At 34.9% G+C, this 18,030-nt stretch overlaps 1 non-coding gene across 1 annotated transcript; it reads right to left on the bottom strand.

The window, feature by feature from the left end:
- Positions 1-222: 222 nt before the first annotated feature.
- LOC136221129 (small nucleolar RNA R71) lies at positions 223-329 on the bottom strand. Its single transcript, XR_010684916.1, has one exon. It is a non-coding gene; the product is annotated as a small nucleolar RNA R71 (small nucleolar RNA).
- Between the last annotated feature and the right edge of the window lie 17,701 nt (positions 330-18,030).

The following is an 18,030-nucleotide window of genomic DNA, read 5'->3' as shown; positions in this document are numbered from 1 at the left end:
AACGAAAATCCTAACACCCATTTAACAAATTTCCTTGAAATTTGTGACACTTTTAAAATCCCAGATGTGACTGCAGAAGCAATCAAACTTCGCCTCTTTCCTTTCACTTTGAAGGATAGAGCCAAAGAATGGTTAACTTCTATGCCAGCCGCAACTTTTACCACTTGGGAACAATTAGCCCAAGCATTTTTATCAAAATATTTTCCTTTAGCAAAAACCGCAAGAGTCATAAAAGAGTTAACATCTTTTTCTCAAAATGATAATGAGATTCTTTATGAAACTTGGGAACGTTTTAAAGAACTCCAACGTTTATGCCCACACCACCAATTATCCGCTGAACTTTTAATGCAAACATTTTACAATGGACTAAATCTTACAACTAGGGGTTCATTAGATGCTATGTCGGGAGGGCTATTTATGAAGAAAACATCAGCCCAAGCGAGAGAACTTTTGGAGGAAATGGCAATCAACATCAGTATGTGGCCCGCGGAACGTGGACATATGCCGGTGGCAAAACCATCATCCTCAACCACACCATCAGTTAAAGGTATAGTTGAACTTGATCCAGTCGCGATGCTACAAGCCCAATTTTCTGCTCTATCGCACAAAATTGACAAATTTATGGCACCACGCGATACCAATGGTAATCCAATCCAAACGGATGTGGATTACGAAAATATGAGTGAGATCGAACAGGTAAATTTTGTCCAAGGGCAAAACCAAACTAATAATCCTTATTCTAATACTTATAACTCTGGATGGAGGAATCATCCTAACTTTAACTGGAAAGATAACAATAACAATAATGCAAGTGCTAATCAAAATCGTACCACTAATTATCAAAATCAGTCAAGAGATACGATTAGCACTTTATCTTCTAAAATCGACAAGTTTATAGATGCTATCAGTGGAAAAATAAGTAATCACGACGATGGTTTTAAACGGATCGAAAATAAATTCGATCAGCTTATTAAAAACCACTCATCTAGCATCCATAATTTGGAGGTTCAAATTGGTCAACTTGCTAAATCAATTCCATCCCAAAAAGAGGGAAGTCTTCCCAGCCATACGGAAGAAAATCCGAAAGAGCAGGTAAAAGCTATCACTCTTCGTTTAGGGAAAAATTATCAAGGGCCTGAAATGCCCAAAGATGCAACATTACCAGGAACTGATTTACCAAAGTCCAAAGAAGATATCTTAAACACAAATAGTTCACCATTTGACACAAGTACCAAAACTTTTGTACCCAAGCCACCTTTTCCGCACAAAGTTCGAAATAAGGACTATGACAAACAACTTCTAACATTTTTGGATAAACTTAAAAATTTGCACATCAATTTAACGCTCATGGATGCAATCACACAAATTCCTAACTATGGTAAGTTTCTAAAATATTTAATTTCAAAAAAAATCAGTTGGGAAGGAATCTCATCCATTTCGCTAACTGAAGACTGTAGTTCAATAGTGTCAAGTAATTTGCCCACTAAACTCAAGGATCCCGGATGTTTTACTATTCCGTGTAAGTTGGGAGATATTGAATTCCCAAGTTGTCTTTGTGATTTAGGAGCAAGTATAAACTTAATGCCATTGTCTATTTTTAACAAGTTAGGTTTAGAAGAAGATATTAAACGTACCAATATGGTTTTGCAATTAGCGGATCAAACCACTAAGAGGCCATATGGTATAATTGAAGATGTTTTAGTCAAAGTCGATAAATTTATTTTTCCTACCGATTTTGTTATATTAGACTTTGCATATGATATAAATTGCCCTTTAAGTTTTGGTAGACCATTTATGAACACGGGACGCGCTCTAGTAGATGTGTCGGAAGGGAAGGTAGTTTTAAGGATAGGAGAAGATAAGATCGAGTTTAATATGAACAAAGCGATGAAATACTCTATGGAGGAATTCGCTTGTATGAAACTTGATTTAGTCGAGGAATGTGTCAATGATGTAATTCAGACTGAAGAAATAATTGAACCTATAATAGGTGAGGAATTAGATGATAAGGACCCAGAGCCTTTGATTCGAGAAGATGGACCAGTTCCGCCTTCAATTGTAACACCCCCTAAATTAGAACTTAAAGAGTTACCCAGTCATTTGAGGTACGCTTTCTTAGGAGAAGGCGATTCTCTACCTATAATTATTTCTAACAAATTAACAAATGATCAAGAAGAAAAATTGAAAGAAGTTGTTAGAAATAGGATAGGAAGTATGAGATGGCAAATTTCAGACTTAAAAGGGATTAATCCTAGTATCGTGATGCATAGAATTCACTTAGAAGAGGATAAGCCACCTAAAGCGGATAGGCAAAGACGCTTAAATCCGAACATGAAAGAAGTAGTCAAAAATGAGATTACTAAACTTTTAGACAATGGAATCATTTATCCGATCTCGGATAGTGAATGGGTTAGTCCAATCCATTGTGTACCTAAAAAGGGAGGCATAATTATTGTAAGAAATGATGAAGGTGAACTGATACCTACACGAACCACCACCGGTTGGAGGGTTTGTATAGACTATAGGAACCTAAACAAAGCAACTAGGAAAGATCATTTTCCTCTACCTTTCATTGATCAAATGATCGAAAGGATAGCTGGTCATGCATTTTACTGTTTCCTAGATGGTTATTCCGGATTCTTTCAAATTTACATTTACCCGGATGGCCAAGACAAAACAACCTTCACATGTCCTTACGGAACATTTGCATATAGGAGAATGCCTTTTGGTCTATGTAATGCACCAGCAACATTTCAACGATGTATGACAGCAATATTTAATGACTTCATTGAAGATATAATGGAAGTTTTCATGGATGATTTTTCAGTTTATGGAGATTCTTTCGATGCATGTTTACAAAACTTAGATAAAGTATTGTCTAGATGTGAGGAAACGAATTTAGTATTAAATTGGGAAAAATGTCATTTCATGGTAGACGAAGGAATTGTTTTAGGTCATAAGATATCTGAAAAAGGGTTAGAAGTGGACAGAGCAAATACTTCTGTTATAGAAAAATTACCCCCACCAACCACTGTTAATGGAGTAAGATCATTTTTAGGTCATGCAGGTTTTTACAGAAGGTTTATAAAGAATTTTTCTGTAATCTCCAAACCACTTACTAATTTGCTTATGAAGGATTCAACTTTTGATTTTAATAAGGATTGTTTACAAGCTTTCAATACTTTGAAAACAGCTTTAGTCAGTACACCTATAATATCGAAACCCGATTGGAATTTACCTTTCAAAATAATGTGTGATGTGAGTGACTTAACTGTAGGATGTGTATTAGGTCAAAGGAAGGATAAGAAACTTCATGTTATATATTATGCGAGTCACAGATTGTCCGGTGCAAAGTTAAATTACGCCACAACTGAAAAAGAAATGTTAGCAGTAGTTTTTGCATGTGATAAGTTTCGATCTTATTTGTTAGGATCTAAAGTCATCATCTATACAGATCATGCAGCTTTACGATATTTATTTGCTAAGAAAGATGCAAAACCGCGTCTTATTAGATGGGTTTTACTATTGCAAGAATTTGACATAGAGATTAAAGACAAAAAAGGAGTTGAAAACCTGGTCGCCGATCATCTATCAAGACTTGAGGATGAAAACGGTCCCATCGGTGAAACATCAGGCATTCGAGATGATTTCCCCGATGAACATCTTATGCAAGTACAAAGTGTCATAGCTCCATGGTATGCGGATATAGCCAATTACTTAGCTGCACATGTTGTGCCAGATGGATTGACTTCTCAGCAAAAGAAGAAATTCTTTTCAGAAGCTAAGAAATATTTTTGGGAAGATCCATTCTTGTTCAAAACATGCGGCGATGGAATACTTAGGAGATGTGTTAGTGAGTTTGAATATGACTCTATAATGTTGGAATGTCATGCTAGCGCTTACGGAGGTCATAATAGCATAAGCAAAACAGCAGCTAGAATACTTGAATGCGGATTCTTTTGGCCTACTCTGTTTAAAGATGTCCGTTCATTTATTATCCGCTGTGATAAATGTCAAAGAACAAGGAATATAGGACGGAAAGATGAGATGCCTCTTACGAACATATTGGAAGTTGAAATCTTCGACGTGTGGGGATCGATTTCATGGGTCCTTTTCCTACTTCTTTTGGCAAAAATTACATATTAGTAGCCGTAGATTATGTTTCAAAGTGGGTTGAAGCAATTGCAACCCCGACAAATGATTCTAAAGTAGTTGTTAAGTTTTTAAATTCAATATTCTGTCGATTTGGAGTTCCTAGAGTTATGGTAAGCGACGGTGGTACTCATTTCGTAAATAGAGGGTTTGAGTCACTTATGAAAAAATACGGAGTACACCACCGTATCTCTACGCCATACCATCCTCAAACGAATGGTCAAGCAGAAATTTCAAATAGAGAACTCAAATGGATACTTGAGAAAACAGTTTCGTCTTCTAGAAGAGACTGGGCACATAAACTTAACGATGCATTATGGGCATACCGTACTGCATTTAAAACACCTATCAGAATGACACCTTATAGATTAGTCTATGGTAAAGCTTGTCATTTGCCGGTTGAATTAGAACATAAAGCATATTGGGTTATAAGAACCCTTAATTATGATTTGCAAAGCGCAGGGAAAAAGAGTTTGTTCGACTTAAATGAGTTGGATGAATTACGCTATTTGTCCTACAAAAATGCAAGAATTTATAAGGAAAAAGTTAAAAAGTGGCATGATGCCAAAATCAAAATTAAAAAATTTAATGTTGGGGATAAAGTCTTACTTTTTAATTCGAGATTAAAGTTATTTCTAGGTAAGCTAAAATCTAGATGGACTGGACCATTTTTTATTGTTAAAACATTTGATTACGAAACTTTGGAGCTAGAAAAGTCTAATGGCGATCGATTTAAGGTTAATGGTAACCGTTGCAAGATTTATTTCGACGGAGCTCCAATTCAAGCAATTGAATCCGTGGATAAATTCTATGAAAATTAATTTATTTAGTTTTCATGTTTTTAATTTATAGTTTTTCTTCTTTTATGTTCATAGTTTTTATTTATTTTTTTTAGTTTATTTATTTTATGTTCATAATTTTTATTTTACTTTTTTTTTATTTCTTTATTTATTTTTATTTATTTTTGTGTACAAATGAGTTTTGTCAACATTAAAATTTTAATTTAGTCATGTTTTGAAAATGATTTCATTAAGTGTTAAGTGTTATTGAGAAATTAAATATGCAGAAATCTCAGTTGAGATTTTCCATGTTTCAGGATTTGGAAATCTCAGTTGAGATTCCGAAAATCTCAGTTGAGATTCCGAAAATCTCAGTTGAGATTTTCTGTCTTTTTGCAATTGAAATAACTGTAAGGGATTACAGTCTTCTTTCTTTAAAATTTCTGTCAGTTGAATCAAAGAGGTATCACTTTGGTACCTTTTTCTTTTTAACAGACATAACCTTTCACTTATAGGTCTTATATATTCCTGTAGGATCAAACTTCTTCCATTTCATTTTATCTTTCTGAATTCTTTCTCAAATTCTCAAATCCTACAGACTTCATTTTTCTTCTCTCTCACAGACATGACTAAGTCTTTGAAAAATGTTCAAAAACACACTTCTGCTCAAAGCAGGAAAGTTGATATCTCTGATCGTTATGGTGCATGGTTTCCAATTTATAACCATGACGAAGGGAAACGCTTTCTGCAATTCAGATATGCTCAATTCTTTGGCATGATGTATATGGACGAGTTTCTGAACGAGGAACTCGGGATAAGCGAAGACATTGATCGATATCTTACTAATTTGGGTTGGACCAAATTTGCTTCTATGAAATTTCCTATAATTGGAAATTGGGTTCTGGAATTTTTATCCATTGTTCGATTCTTCAATAAGAGACGTGTTCGTCTCAGTTTTCGTTGTGAGGGGCAGGTCTTCACTTTTGGATATCCAGAACTACATAATTGGTTTGGTTTTCCACCTAGAGACACAACTCAACACCATCCCGGAAGGGATATGACTTCTAGAGATATATGGCGAATGTTAACCGGATTTTGGCGATTCAATCCACGTCTTGCCTTCAATAAATCCATCAATTCTAATTCCATGCTGTATCTACATAAATTCCTCTGTCACAGCCTTTTTGGTCGAGTCAGTAGCAATGTTGTGAAAGAAACTGATCTCTATGTGTTGGGCGACATTTTCCAAGGCAACTCAGTGAACTCCTCGAAGATTCTAACGGAGGGGTTAGTTGCCGCTTCCCATTCGAAGAATCGGAAGATTGGGTTCGCCAACATCATTTGTGGAATCATACTAGGAGCCAAGGGAACCATTTCTGTCCATTGGACTGATACAGAACCATTCCCTATTCTAGACTATGAGTTCTTGGAGAACGAGGGGCTTGTAAAACGCGTTTTTCGTTCTGGTCCAACATTCCTTTCTATTAATAGGGCCAATGCATGTCATCTGTCATCTACTTAGGGATATAATATGAGTTTCTATTTGGTTTTATTATATATATGAGTGTTTCTATTTTGTATTTTTAGGAGTAAGATGTTTTTATGTAATATATATAATAAGGTATTGTTTATATTTTTTATAATAATAAATAAAAGTGCACTAATTCCTTAGTTTAATTCTTTTATTTAAGGAACAACCCTTGGTTTTCCTTTCATTTAATGTTTCAGTTTTGTTTATCTCAGTTTCAGGGATTAATATTCACATTAATGTCACTTAATTATAGGAGGAATTGGTTTAGAAGCGTTAAAATCATCAAAAACAGTCCCAATTTTACCCAGAATTTCCAAAATCTCAGTTGAGATTTCGAATTCTCAGTTGAGACAGCAAGAGGACCACTTTCAGCAAAATTTTAGACCCCCTACGTACTTACTGTCGCGACTGAGATTTTGAAAATCTCAGTCGCGACTTGCGACTTCCAGTCATGGGATTTGGGCGAAATTTTACCTCTTTTCCTATTCCTACTCTAATTACTTACCTATTCATCTATCCTAATCAATACCTATTACTTACACCTATTTAAATCACCTATTTTTACACCAATCAATCATCTTTTCTCTTCCCAATACCAAGATTCACTCATCTTCCCCATAAATCCTTACCCTATTCATCTTCTTTTTCCCTAAATCACCACCATTATCTTTTACTCTTCCTTTCATCCTTTCATATCTTCTTCATCTCTTTCACCCAAATTTCACAAACAAAATGCCTAGACAAAAGACCGTTGCTAACAAAGCCAAGGCAACCAAAGTCAATCGATTACGGGTTCAATATGGAGCACCGTTCGATATTACGACGGAAGCCGAAGGACGCAAATATCGCCGATTTTCTAATAGCCAAATAGAGTTCGTCGACATGCTTTTTCTTGACACCGACACGGTAAATACACTTTCTTTTACCGAGCGTATTGATGAATTTCTTTTCGTTCTTGGTTGGAAACGATTTTCTAGTATGCGTTTTCCTAGTCTTAAATCGCATATTATTGAGTTTTTGGTTACTCTAACCTATGACAATAAGAAAGGAGTTATCTCTTTTCGGAATGATGGAGTTCGTTATGACGTTGGGTATGCGGCCATGAACCGTTGGTTTGGCTTTCCTACTCAGAATTTTTATTCCAAACCAAAGCCTTTTAATTCAAACACAGTTTGGCAATCTTTAACCGGTTTAGATGCTTTTAATCCAAAGAATACATCTAGTAAATTGCTTAAGGATGATTGTATCTTCTTTTTTCACAAGTTTTTTATCATTTTCCTTATTTGGTCGGGTTGAAAGTTCCAAAGTGCAAGTTCGTGATTTGGTTGTGTTAGATGCTATTTTTAAAGGTTTGACCATTGATAGTATCGAGATGATATTTACTAATTTAGTTCGAGCTTCCAAGTCCCGTAATAAGCAAGTGCCAATGGGTAATTTAATTACCGGCATTGTTTTGGGTGCTCGGGGTGAATTAGTAGATTATCAAAATATGCCTCATGTTGGTTTACCTTTCTTGGATCTCACGGCACTTCAAAGGGCCAATTTATTGAAGAAAATGGGACCGCCCGCCTTTATCTCTTATGCGGATCGCACAAGACGTGTTTTTGCTACCATGGGTAGTGAAGCCTCGGGTTCTCAAGGTTTGGGTGCCCAAGATGATGATGAGGAAGATGAAGAGGAATTTGATGAAGAAGAAGAGGAGGAGGAGAATGTTGATGTTCATGCCAACGAGTAAGCAAATGTGGAACCGAATGAAGAAGAACAAGTTGGATGGCAACGTGTTTTACAACAAATGAACGAGCATAACCGTCACATGAATTTGCGGTTAGATGAATTCGTTGCCACCAATATCGAAATGAGTTCGAGGATAAACACGGTGGATGCCAATATCACTACGTTGAGACGTGAGCACAAATCTACTCGTCGCCGGTTGCTATCTTTCTTCCGACGCCAAGGAGTTGAGACTACGCCTTCTCCACCGAGTTCACCTTGATAGGTTTTATCCTTTCCATCTTTAACTCATTTTCGTTCTTATTATTATGTCTTGTTAAATTTGGTACAATATTTTTTATTTATGTTTGGTACAATTCTCTTTATTATTATGTTTGAATGTTATGGTACTATTATTTTCAATTCTAATTCGTATGGTTTATTTCGTAATATTTTTCGTGTTTTATCGTTTTTTGCACCAATGAGGACATGGTCCAAATTAAGTGTGGGAGGAGATATTTCATATTCATTTTTAAATTTTAAGTACGAATGAATGCAACGAATGAGATTGAATACTATTTATTTAAAGTATAAATGCATGTTGTTATTCAAGTTTAAGTAAAGTATATAATGCAACGTTTTCCAAACAGAAATGCAACATTTTTGTGCAACATTTTTCAAAAATAATGACAATTTTTCATACACGTAAATTAATTCTATTTTCAAAATAATGTTTAGTATATTTTAAGGTTATCATTATTGTTAGAAATAATATTTCTATACGGGCCATATTTTACAAATATTCATACAAATCTCCGATACGATTTTATCAAAAACGTCTCGAGTAAATGTATATAAGTAAAATTTCTTTAGCTTCAAATCTCTATTTTTTTTATCATGAATTCATGATAAATATAAATATTATTTTCAATTTTCAATTAGGTTTATAGGCATAAATCGAACTAACAACTTTAGCTTTTTAGCTCGATATTATTTTTCGTCTTACATTAAAAACCAATTGAAGTTTTTAAGGAAACTTTAGCCATAATACATGTTGAATTTCAAGTCAATATAGGATGAATGTGCTATTTTTCTTTCCCAATTTTATTTTTTACATTTTTAAATCAAGTAGTCGTATTCTTAACTTTTGGCCACGATTGAGACCAACCTTATCACAATCGAGGTATGAAAGGGAAGAACATTAAGTACCGTTTACTTTTGGCCACGATTGCGACCACCCTTATCACGGTCGAGGTATGAAAGGAACGTTCAAAATTAAAGCAAAATTAAACGTGTTTAAAGTTTTAAGTAACGATTGCGTCCACCCATGGCATGGTCGGTACCTCTTAAACAAACACAAAAGCAAATTAATTCATATAATAGTTTAGGTTTGGGAAAGGAAATTTTGTGCTTAGAAATGCCTTGAGACGAAAGATTCAAAAACATGCGTGCTTACACCGTCCCGAATACTTCAATATAAAAATTGAGATACAAGATGAATAATATATCTCTTTTATACTAGCTAGTTTGATATATGGATATATGTTCTATTTATAAAGAGATTGATTAAAGAATAAATTCAGTGAAATTTTGCTCGGGACTAGCAAAAGCTTAAGTGTGGGAGTTTGTTAAGCCCAAAATATACATAAAACATCATACATAAATACATTAAATTTACATTGAATTCGTGCTAATTATATTCATTTGGAATACTTTTACGTCTTTATTTACTTCTTTGATGCAAGGTACTTAATTATTTGGTTAAATCCAAATAGGAGCTAAAACGGAGCTAAAATGGAGGAAAAACCTAAAAAACGTACCGAGAATGCATATCAGTCAGAAGAACGCTCAAGGAGGACGAGAAGCAGTCGAGAGATAGGGAGATAACTCTCTGTCGCGAGTGAGATTTTCATAATCTCAGTCGTGACTTACGAAAGGCGTCACTGAAGAAGAACGAAATCTTCAACTCGCCCTTGTACCCCCTGTCGCGACTGAGATTTTCAGAATCTCAGTCGCGACAGCAAAGTATTCTGCACATAATTCACATGTTTTAATCCGAGAAACGCGTCTGTTCGTTTGGATAAAAGCGACCCTTCACCAACAGACACGACCCATCATTTACAACCCTTCAACAACTATAAATAAGTGATCAATTTCAGAAATTTAGGAGGTTGGAAAAGTTAGAGAAATTAGAGAAGAAAGTTATTATGTTGAGTTTCTGATTCAGAAAAGAATCAAAAAGTTAGATTTCATTTCTGTGTAAACAAACTTGCTATACACAAGTTGTTATTAGATTAGTTATAAACACAGTATTAGTTTAGTTTCTAAGGTAGATCAGAGACAAGTTTTCATTCTGGTAGTGGACTGACCAGTCTCTATTCCGAAGATCCAGCGAGAAGAATTGACAGCTGAAGCGTATGAGGTTTGACGCACCTACGGAGTTTGAGGGAAAGATTGACAACCCGGATCTCAAAGTTTTCGTTGCAATGCTATCCAAGTTTCTACTTCTCTGTTAACTTGTGAAAATTCACATTTCATTAATGATATACTTATTTATTCAATACATTCTTACTATTGTTATTTTGATATTGTTCTGACAAAATGATTTTCAAAATGATATATTGGTGTTTTTATTAAAACGTTCTATTCCATCTTATTCATATAAGAACTTTGTTGAACACTTGACAAATTTAGTTTTTATGGATGACATGATCGCTGATCGCGGCTTATCAGACATAAAATACTAGTTTGATTAAGGTAGAAATCTGCTCCGATCCAGAGAGATTTCTACGGTTCAAAGCCATTTAATTGAATAAATCCCTATATTATTACATGTCCATAATCTTTACAAAGTTAAAGTTGCTTTCTTTGCTTTATGAAAATGAGTTTTATACCTATTATTTATTCCAATTACGGAAGTATCTGTCTTGTAATCAAAATCTCAAGACAGAACTGTTCTCTAAACTCGATATAATACTTCTATCTAATCCTAATTTACCAAAACCAATTCAATCAATTAAACGAATTTCTTTTATTAAACCTAAACACGTGATTAAAACCGAATTAAATAAAGTTTTATTTAAAAAGCGTTCCCTGTGGGTTCGATATCTTTTATTACTACAAGCGTATATCGTGCACTTGCGAAAATCGCTTAACAGCCTAGTAGATTGACGACCTCTTAGTTGATTAAGCCCAAATTGCTGAGTCTTAGACCTAGTTCCCTTGTAAGGCTGAAACTAGGGACTTCAGAAGGGTAAGTGGGGTTAATCGCCTCGAATACAAGTGACTTAGATTAGGTTTTTAATCTATTGACCTAATAATCTATCCTCATTATTATTATTTCACACCATGTTTCCTCGGGTAATTGCATTAGTGAAAGATCACCTAGGAGTAGTTTAACTTAATTAGGAGTAGAATAACTTAGTTAGAATTAGAATAACTTAGCTAGGAGTAGAGTAATTCAACTAGGAGTAGAGTAACTTAACAAAAACAAACTCAAAACCCCCCAAGCCTAGATAACATCACCCGACCGAGTATCTTGATACTTGCAGCAGTAAATCCTGTGGATTCGATACCTGGACTTGTCTAGATTATTACTTGATAACGATGGTGTACACTTATCCCTTAGTGGACCTTCAACGGGAGGCGCATCAATAGCCAAGGAGAGGGGTGTGAGAGATGAAGACAAGCTGCGTGAAACCTAGTTAGGGATTTGGAATGAGAGAGGGGTTTATATATGAGCTGAAATTTCAGTCAAACAGATTGAGCACGATAAGTTTTCGTTGGCCGCGTAAGTGAAAATTTCATTGCTGCTTTTTTTTTGTTTTCCGCAAATAATGACAGTTATTTATAACAACTGTCATCTAATGATTAAGTAAATTTTGACTTAAACGCGCGCTTTTTATAGATGACAGACTTGTGTCATCGGAAGGCCACAACGAAATTGAGTTGATTTAAACTGACACTTTAAGATGACAGAATTTTAATATACTGTCACGAAAAATAATCAGACGACATGAAAATAAATCTCTATTATGTATATTGTGTCATGTGAAAGGAAAAATGGCATAGTGATTCCATAATTCCTTTTTCTATGTTGGTCATTTTATTGGGCTTGTCCTTATTTAATAGGTTTGACATAACCCGAACTCGAATTGAATAATGGACCCAGACTTGATTCTAAACTGTTTCTGATCCGAACGGACTTTGTTGGACTTGTATGAATAATGCCCGAGCTTGAAATTATTGGATTTGAAATTGAAACGGAATAACTCGATCACATTAATGAATATATTTCTGAATCAAATGTGGGATACAACTCCAATTTTTGGGAATATTAAAGCAGCATTCGGTTTGAAAGTGAACCTCCGAGTATCTCCAACATTAACGAGCGGGTCTTCAGGCTTGTCAAAATTTTATGCATGCAAAAGAAAATATGTAGATAAATATTTGTAAAAGAAAAGGTGTAATATCATTTAGAGTTGCCTATTCTATGCCGTGATTTATGGATTGGTCGGATAGACCACCATATTTTATTTGTCTAACTTTGTACTTTGATTTGCTTTAATTTATTGTACTTTCATAAAAAAAAAAAACCATTTCCATTTTTAATTATCTTACATATTTGTTATAAATCATTGATTAGAAAAGCATTTTATTTTGAATGCAAATTTCTTAAAAAAATCTCAATTAAAGTCAACATATTAATTTTAACATTTAACTTTTAAAATTCACGAACCAAAATATAAGCATACTTAATTTAAAACAAATAATAATAATAAGATGGAGTTTATTAATTAATCAAATACAATTCTAAATTAACTAATAAACAATAATTAAATCAATGGATAAACGATAATTCGGATACAAACGAACTCGACTTTATTTTTTAAAACATGCGCTTTTTGAACAAAACATTTCATTAAGCTAACTTCATACTTTTTAATCCTAATCATTTACATTCAGAATATATATCAGAATTCATAAATTAGTTTTAAAAAGCTTGCTTGTTCTTAAGAAGTCATTCTCAGATTAAAAAGAAAAGTTTACGACTCTTTTGCATATAGAATAAAAACATAAAAAACGTTAATACTTTCGGAAAACAATGGGTATCTACAATAGATTGCAACATATGTTGATTGATTATGTATCATCTTATACAAGTGTTTAGTAATGAAATTTATATTTTTGTCGATAAAAACTAAAGAGAAACTAATGAATGTGCCATAAATAATTTTTTTTAGTAAAGGCTAAGACAACAAAAGATGAAGAAGAATTTCCAATAAATAAAACTACAATAAAAATAGAAAAAAAAACATAATGGAATTATTTTTTGTACATACAAATGGTTGGCTAGCTTTTAAATTGATTATAACCATAATATACAACGTCAATCAGACAATCCACTCAATTAAAGAAGAAAATAGAAAAATTTTGTTATTGCTAAAATTGGATCCATGTTATAATATAGGAATATGCATGGTAAAAAGATAAGAAGAGAAGAAAAAATAAATAAATAAAGCATTTCAAGAAGATAAAAAAGATTTGGAATAAAAAATGGAAGGAAGAAAATTGAAGGTAGCAATGTTGATTGTGGTGTTGGTTGCATGTGTAGATGTATTAAGAGTTGTTGGAGAACCATTAGCAAACAAACCTTGTTATGACTTATGCTACAAGGACTGTATGTCTAATCCATCTGTTCCAAGCAGCATTTGCAGCAACCAATGCAATAAACAATGCAGACATGCTGAAGGTTTTTCTGGTGGACTATAAGCATCGGCAATCGTTGAAACTTCACCGTTCCACTTATTTCTTTTATTTATCTTTCAATTTTCTTCATCGTATTATAACTTAATGTTGTACGAAATTTACCATTTGTTTCCTCTTATTCTTCTTCTTCTTAAAGTTTTAAATAATTATCATAATTAAAATATTATTATTTATTACATCTCTTGATTTTCATGCATTGCTTTGATTTGTAAGATTCTTAATCCATTTGAAGTTTGAAAATTTTCAAACGATTAGGGAATGATTTCAACATTCAACCGCTTATTTAAGAAGATGTTATTATATGTTCCTATTGGATGTTTTAGGTGGGTCACCCTAGATGGACCTGACTCAATTCAACCGACTTGCTTAAATTAGTATAAATAGAGAATATGTTGAATGGAAAGATACAACTTTTCATTCTCAGTAAAGGACATATTCTTTCTCCTCCCGTCCCTTACAAAAGAAAACAGGAAACTCTGTCTTTCTACTCTCACATTTCTACTTCATGATTGCAAATCGATGTTTCACTTTAAAATTCTACAAGAGATATTTATACACTTGAATTAAATATTTAATTTGGGTACATGAAACAACAATAAATAAATGAGAACAATGAAATAAATGACACAAAGATTTATGTAGTTCAGCAGTGTGCCTACTCCACGGGTGAAGGATACTGATATTATTCCATTGGAGAACTGCAAATGGTACAAAAGGAATGGTGAAAATAACACTAAAAACCATTAGCCACAATACACATAAATCCTCACAATTCTCTCTTAGAGAATATGTTTGAAATTAGGAATTAAGTGTTAATTGTTTAAATGCCTCAAATTTATGATAATGCATGGTATTTATTGGAAAAATGTGGGATGTGAATGGAAAGAAATTTCAATTGTAAGCAAAAAAACAGAAAAGGGGCTCAAATGATATTTGACAAAGAGGTCAGTGGTTTATATATAATTCTGAATGTGTTGTTTAATTTCAAAGAATTCATAATAATCTTCACCTTGATTTGAAATTTCACCGAAGTCTTCCTTTGTTGTAATTCTTTTTCGGGCTAGTTCAGTTACTGCTAATATCTATCAAGTCCAAGCAATGTTTAAACTTAGTTGTTGGAAGAGGCTTTGTCACCTGGTTGATTGGTTTGTCCGCAATGTTTAAACAGTGTGTGTTCTTTTAAGGCTGAGTTGCATGGTTACTGGTTAGCCATTCTGGATTTCAATATGTTTCTTGGTGCTCATGAGAAATTTGGGAGGCCTCTGGCTTCGTGGCCTTGCCGTGATTTCCAAAAATTTATGAATGACTGTGATTGGATGGATGTCCCTTCAACTGGCTATTTCTTTACTTGGTGTAATGGTCGTCGTGGTCTTGCATGGGTTAATTGTCGATTGGATAAGGCTCTTGTTTCAACAGATTTTGCTGACGCGTGGGAGTTTAATTGTGCTGGGTTGCCGAGACATCATTCGGATCATCATCCCTTATTATTTAATTTTTCTATGGGGCCTGGCAAGCCTTATAGATTTAGATTTCAAAAATATGGACTAATCATCCGGACTTGTAGACAGTTGTTAAAAATCATTGGGAAAGTCCTTGCCATGCGCTTGCTCCTATGCCTTTGTTGATTCATAAGCTTCAGACTCTTCGGCCGGTGCTTCGTCATTGGAATAAATCTGTTTTTGGTAACTTCAACTGGGACATTGTGTCTGCACAATTGGATCTCTCTCGCATTCAGCAGGATATTAGCGGCTCTAGTTGGACTGATGACCTTTATGCATGGGAATTGGAGGTGCATTCTTTACTTGATCGGTTGTTGCTTCGTCAGGAAATTTATTTTAAGGAGAAAAGTAGGGTCCGTTGGCTTTCGAAAGGTGACAAAAACATTGCCTTCTTTCATAGAATGGCTTCGGTTGGGAAGGCCATTACAGGTATTTCTGCCATGGAGATTGACGGTATTGCCACTTTAGATCAGAGGGTTATTTCTAATCATGTTATGGACTTCTATTCTAAGCTATTTACTAATCCTGATGATTCTCTAGCGGACTTGTCAGGTGTGGCTTCTATAATTCCTAGTATTGTTTTTGAGGATGAGAATGAGTCACTTCTTGCTTGCTCGGATGATTCTCAAATTAAGCATTCGGTTTTTGGCATGGATCCTTGCAATTCTCTGGGTCCGAATGGTTTCACGGGTCACTTCTTTCAATTTTTTAGGAATATCATGGGTCATCATGTTATTAATATGGTTAAGTGGTTCTTCCAGACTGGGATTATTACAACGGGGTTGAATTCGAATCTTATGGTCCTTATCCCCAAGGTCCCTGGTGCTTCAACTATTGAGCAGTACCGTCCCATTGTTATGAGTAACTTCAGTTTTAAAATCATTTCTAAGATTTTAGCTGACAGGCTTACGCAGATTGCATGTTGTATTGTGTCTGCCAATCAGTTTGGGTTCATTCAGGGTCGGCAGATTCATCATTGTATTACCATGGCTTCGGAGGGTGTTAATATGTTGAACAAAAAGAGTTTTGGTGGGAATATGAGCCTTAAAGTGGATATTAGAAAGGCTTTTGACACTTTGGATTGGAATTTTTTGCTTGAAGTTTTGTAGGCCTTTGGGTTTACTCTCCAATTCAAGGATTTAATTCTTAATATACTTTCTTCTGCCAGAATTTCTATCATTATTAATTCAGGTACCAATGGCTATTTTTCTTACTCTTGAGGAGTTCGCCAAGGAGACCCGCTTCCCCCATTATTTTTGGTTTAGCTGAGGATTATCCTAGCAGCCTTCTTTCCTCTCGGGTTGTTGATGGTTTGATTGTTCCTATGAGCTATTCCAGGGCTTTTAGGATGCCGACCTATCTTATTTATACTGATGATGTGTTAATTTTTTTCAGGCCAGTGTTGCTAATGTTAGTGAGCTCAGCATAATTTCTCTTGAGTATGGAACTCTCTCGGGTCAATGGGTCAACTAGAGTAAGTCGGAATTTATTTTCAGTCTATCTGTCACTGCTAGACGTCATTCTCGGTTGGCTGGCATCTTTGGGGTACGTTTTGGCTGTTTGCCTTTTAATTATCTTGGGGTGCCTCTTTTCCAAGGGACCCCCCGGGCAAGATATCTGGGGCAATTGCTGATAGGGTTACTAGGATGTTCTCTAAATGGAAGGGTACTACTCTTTCTATGGCTAGTCGACTTGCTCTTGTTAACTCTGTTATTAGGGGTTCGATGGTTCACTGTTTTATTGTTTATTGCTGGCCGACAAGTTTGCTTCAATATATTGCTGGTTGCATGAGAAATTTTATTTGAACTGGTTCAATTATGTCCAAGAAACTGGTTGTTGTTCCTCGGAAATTTTGTCTCCAGCCTTTTCGAGAAGGTGGTTTGGGAATTAAGCATCTTCCTTCGATGAATATGGCTTTAAATGGTAAGCTTGTTTGGGGTCTCATCGTTGACACTTCCTTATGCGTTGACCTACTTAGATCACGGTTTATTTGTAAATCAGGTATGGCTCGGGTTGGTTATTTCCGTTCCTCTATTTGGTCTTCCATTCAGCCGGGTTATCTTAGGCTTCATAATAATTCCTTTTGGATGATCGACTCTTCTTCTCAGTTGTCTTTCTGGAATTCGGGGCGGTTGGTCCCTCCTTTAGCTGCGCAACTTGGTCTTTCTCATTCTGACCGAGCTAGGCTTTTGGATAAAATTTCAGATTTTCGGGAGCATGGTATTTGGAGCAATCTTCCTGATCTTCCTTCTCATTTAGTTCAGCAGATTTCTAGCCTTCAACCTTGCAACATAGATTCTAATATCTGCTTTTGGCGTAGTAATGGTATTTTTTCTACCCGTTTATTTTATCTTTGGCTCAGGCCTGCTCCTACACTTCCTCATATGTTTGGTTTCATTTGGCATTCTGGTATCCAGCCTTCTCCTTCCATGGTTATTTGGAGAGCTTTTTTGGGTTTTTTACCTACCCATGATGCTCTTCGAGCCCGCGGGTTAGTAATTGTTTCAAGATGTTGTTTTTTGTCATTCGCACTATGAATCCCTGGATCACCTCTTTGTGTCTTGTCGTTTTGCTAAGCAAGTCTGGCTTA

Source organism: Euphorbia lathyris, chromosome 2 (assembly GCF_963576675.1).
Source record: "Euphorbia lathyris chromosome 2, ddEupLath1.1, whole genome shotgun sequence".
NCBI classification, from domain to species: domain Eukaryota; kingdom Viridiplantae; phylum Streptophyta; class Magnoliopsida; order Malpighiales; family Euphorbiaceae; genus Euphorbia; species Euphorbia lathyris.
Note: the sequence above shows the minus strand (reverse complement) of the source record. Positions and strands in the feature narration are given on the sequence as shown.